This window comes from Octopus bimaculoides, chromosome 3 (genome assembly GCF_001194135.2).
Source record: "Octopus bimaculoides isolate UCB-OBI-ISO-001 chromosome 3, ASM119413v2, whole genome shotgun sequence".
NCBI classification, from domain to species: domain Eukaryota; kingdom Metazoa; phylum Mollusca; class Cephalopoda; order Octopoda; family Octopodidae; genus Octopus; species Octopus bimaculoides.
In genome coordinates, this window is record NC_068983.1 from 59,767,346 (window position 1) to 59,772,615 (window position 5,270).

Sequence of the window (5,270 nt, forward strand, 5' to 3'; positions counted from 1 at the left end):
TATATATATATATATATATATATATATATGTTGTACTTGGGGATGGTCATATTGCCAGTTTAGCCAATATATATGTATGTAGATATGTACATGTACATGAGTAGGTTTTTTGTGTGTCCTTGTCTTAAGATCTAACAAATTTATTCATGCGGCATAGGTCAGCCTGGAACTACAGTACAAGTCATTTGCCCAAGGTGCTGTGCACTGAGACAGAACCCAAAATCCACATGGTTCTGAAGCAAACTACTTAGCCACTCAGCCATGTCTGTGTTACTTTTGTAGTTCAAGATATTGTGATCTCTAAATTAACTATATTTTCATGTAGAAAGTGTTATTTGTGAATTAATTGGTGTTCTAAGAATTTTCATTCCCATATGCTATGTATTCCTTTTCTTCTCATCAAATTACATAATACACCACCCCAGAAACCTAGTTTCAATTGCACACTATTTCAGATGTTTATAGAATAGTGCATTGAATATATTAGTTCATTTTTATATCTTAAATGTTTCTGCAAACTCAATGTTAATATTTAATTAATAGAAAAATAGAAACTATGTTTTGAGAAGCTAAACTGAAAAAACTCCATTCTTTCACCAAATATCTGTTTAATCTGATTAGATTTACAGTGATAAATCATTTTGACTAAGCAGAGTTCAGCAAGAACACAAGAGCAGTAATTTTTCTTTGTTTTATTTTTGGATTCATTTATTATTTTTGTGTCTAGTTTACTTTTGTTTCTTTAAAATAAATTACTAGAAATATTGGTATAATTAATTTAGTTTTTAATTCAGTAAACGCATATGATAGAGAGCATTATCTTGTGTATATTGGAAAAAATAGGTTTTACGTCTCCTAATACTTCATTTCAGTCTTAATTTACACCAGACAACTGTAATTTATGAAGTCAAAACTATTGCAATAAACTTCCAACAAATTATTTAACTTTTCACTTATATTTTTCTGTTGCAATTCTTCTGAGAAATCAATGAAAATATTAAGAACATAGTGATAAAAAAAAAAGTGTAAAAGAAAAATTGGTTTGAAAATCTTTAACTCATATTTCTGTATTTTGCTTGAAGCATTACTTCCTGCAAGACATTAACTAAGGGAAAAAAAACTCACTTGGTTTTTATTAAGTTAATATTTCTTTCTTTTGGTTTCTTGGTAGTTACTTTACTAATTTTACATATGTTACTGCTAACACCACATCGCAACATAGTTCCATCATCATCACCATCGTCATTATCAGATTCATATTCTTCTTTTATATATTTTACTAGAATACGCTAGGTGGGTTTACAGTACAACAGCTTTGTACCTGTCTTGTGTCAGCTCCTTACTCAGAGCTCTCAGTTCTACTACAACTCCTTTTTCACAGATCACTCTTCATCTGCCTCCATTGCCTGGCTCTGTTTCCTTCCCAAACCTGTCAGTACTTGATTTTCTCTTATCTAATCAATGTGATATCACAGAATTAAGGTTGAAAGCTGGCAGAACTATTTGCACACTGAACAGAATGCTCAGTGACATTTCATCCATCTTTACATTCTAAGTTCAGATTCTTCTAAGGTTGACTTTGCCTTTCATCCTTTCTGTGGTCAATACAATAAGTACCAGTTAAACACTGGGGATCAATGTAATGGACTTACAACACCACTGAAATTGCTGGCCTCGTGCCACAATTTGAAACCAATATGATACCACAGATGCCTCATGAAGGAATTCCATACAGCTGGTAAACCTGCTTAAAATATCAGCTAAATATCCCTCATATCACTCTATACCAAAGGGTATGAACCATTGCTTAATGTAGTTCTATATATTCCTAGAAAAAGGCAGGATGGTTATGGTTAGAATACGTTTTCTTTATGATAAGCCTGCTAGATCTAGGCTGATATGGACAGCAACACCAGCTGTTACTTGATTTCTGAGTATGTTTGTGTTTTATCTTTCTTGTGCACATCCTTCAAATCCTGTTTATATCATCTTTCTCCAATCACTTCAAATCCCATTTTTATATTCTCAGGTGTCACTTCTATTCAACATCACACATTTTACACTTGTGTACATTAAATTAAAAGAACATCAGGAAATCTGTTAAAACTGGCAGAATATTATTCTTTCAATGTTTTCTTCTGATATTCTTTGGATTAGAAGATATCTATACTACTTACTGAAACTGGAATTGTCAGTCCTTACAAGATTACAGATGCTAAGCAGTGTAATGGTATGTTTGCAACTAAAATAGTAAACCATTTCGGAAATGTAATGGAATTAGCCACAGAATGCAAGCACTAAACAGATTTCATAATAGATAATCAAATAGATTAGTTGTCTTGTGAACTGATTGAAGAAGAAATCTTTCGTTCATTTGTTTTATGTTCATTTTACATAAATTTTTTGCTTGCATTGGTTAGACAAATATATCATTTGAAGCATTGCTTTCCACTTGGATGCCCTTCTTGATACTAATCCTGTTTTTCAAATAAGGGATCAATTATTCTGCACAACTTTGAAGGGACAAAGAAAGATGATTTGTAAATGGAACAAACAGACAACAATGCTGTCTGCCACACAGTCATACATATAAACAAATGCAGCTGTAAACAGACACATGTGCATGCATGCATGCACACAAACATGCATGTCTGTCTGTTTGTCTCTTTCTCTCTTCCTATGGAGGCAAAGTGGCTGAGCTATGTTTGAGCATTGGGCCTCATGGAGGAAATGACCAAGACCGTTGGCATTATGTCATGCTTGAGAAGAAGCCCCATCAAGCCAAGCAAAATCACAGTCATGGTAGATACCAGTGTCACACAAATTGGCACCCATGCCGGTGGCATGTAAAAGCACCCATTACACACTAAGAGTGGTTGGTGTTAGGAAGGTCATCCAACCATAGAAACCATGCCAAATCATACTGGAGTCTGGTGCAGCCTTCCAGTTTGCTAGCCCTGGTCAAACCGTCCAACACATGCCAGCATAGACAACAGACATTAAATGATGATGATGATGATGATATATATTTGTGACAAGCTTCTTTCAATTTCCATATACCAAATCCAATATCAAGGCTTTCAGTAGTTTGCAACTGTAGCAAGTGACAATTGCCCAAGGTTTTGTACAGTGGGACTAAAACTAACAAATGAAAAAGAACAAGTTAGTCCTATAATACATTGGCCAGCAGGCTTAAGGTTAAACTGAATTTAATTATACTTATGAACACTGAATCTTTGAGTTAGAAATATACACCCTCAACTCAAAGATTGACCACGAATTTGTTCGTATATGTGCATATGCTGGAGAAAGCACATTGCAAGCACTGGAAGATAGTTGGACAATACACAATTCAAAATGTAGTCTAGGTGTGAGAAACAGGAAAGATGAGACTAAGAATTTTAAATTATTTTAGAATTCTGTTCCTTGCAGATTTTAGTAAATATTGATTAACTTGGACTATGTACAAGGCAAATTTTTCTAGGAGAAAAAACTGTATTGAATTAATACATTAGTACCTGTTATTTACTTGAAATGAAGATAATATACAAAAACAAAGTCAATACTCTTGGGATTTGAACTCTGAATATAGAGAGATAAAACTAATGATTAATATGAAAATACATTTACTGTAGAATAAAGTTTTGAAGAAAAATCATTTCTAAAAGAGGGTGGCATAAAGTTAAGAAGCTGCCAATGGATTTTAGATCTGGCTTATTACTAACTTTACTCTCAACGACATCATTTTGTTGTTTCAAACTATATTTAAGTTTTGAAACCTTTTCCACAATTATGATGAATGAAATTATCAAAATATGGTAAAGTAGCTATTTCAGGTGAACGAACACAAAAGTCTCAGTGCAAAATACATACATACATGCTTATATACTTACATGCATACATATATATATAAAATATATAAGAGAAACAAAGGGAGAATTTTTAATATAGAAATACATAAAGTAACTCTGTAAATGATGGAAAGACAGAGAATAATTCTTAATATATAAAAGCAGAAAGGTAATTTTCAATATGAAAAGATGCAGGGTAATTTTCAATTTGACTGCAAGTCATAGTAATTTGATTGATGATGGAAAGCTTGCTTTTTTTGGCATGATGTCCATAAACTTATTGATTTAGAACCTTTATGGGAAAAAGTATACAAAGAAGCATTCATGAATCAATTTCCTTATAATCTCAAAGATAAATATATCCAATATATTTTAATCATTCCTAACCAAGAAAATGTAGTGTAGCAACATATTAAATTGATATATGTTTCTCACAATATGGTTAATGCATATATATATATATATATATATATATATATATATATATATATACACATATACATTGAGTGTCATAGCTTTCTTGTATATATATGTGTGTATGTATGTATGCATGTATGTCTATGTATATGGGTGTGTATATGAAAGCATGTACTTACATTATCTAAAATGACTAATAAATGATGACTTACATATGTATCCATGCATACTAGTCAACATATACACATGTTACATACATACATGTATGTATTTATGCATGCAGCTATATATATGCAGGTATATTTAAATCAAAACTACAAAGTTTGTAGACAGGGAAAAGAAATAGATACACACACACACACACACACACACCAGAAACATAAGTTGTGTGTCATTTAGATAAAACAAATGTTTTTCAACTGGTTTGCCATATATGTAATAGACATAAGTTATACTGTCTATTGCTATGTAAACTTTCATATTCTCAATTAACTAAAAGCCTGCTTAAATGAATATGGAAAAATGACTGTTCACAAAATCTACTTTGTGAGTCTTGGTTTTATCAGTGTTTTCAAAGTTAGGACAGTGCAAATGACAAGCAGTATTTTCTATACACAAATAGGAACTGTCTAGAATATACTTATATGATTTGAATACACTAAATACTGTAATATTCTACCAAAGTAACTTATGTTGGGTCAGAAGGGTATGGCAAAACCAAACACATCTGATTCAAAGTTTAATCTTTATTTGCTTTCTTAGTAATATCTTTGCATCTTTCAGGTATAACAACTTAAGGGAAGAATTCTGTTCCAAAGTTCAATTTACAAGCTGGTTTTTATTAAAGTATATATATGTCTGTGTGGGTGTGTGCATTAATATATATATATATATATATATATATATTATGGCACCTTGAGCAAGTGTTTTCTACTATAGCCTCAGGCTGGTCAAAGCCTCATGAGTGGATTTGGTTGATGGAAACTGAAAGAAGCCCATCAT

General features: G+C 31.9%; 1 protein-coding gene across 1 annotated transcript in view; it reads left to right on the plus strand.

The window, feature by feature from the left end:
• LOC106867600 (voltage-dependent calcium channel subunit alpha-2/delta-3) overlaps positions 1 to 5,270 on the plus strand; it is a 620,656-nt gene that overhangs the window by 343,765 nt on the left and 271,621 nt on the right. The gene's annotated exons all lie outside the window — the stretch shown is intronic.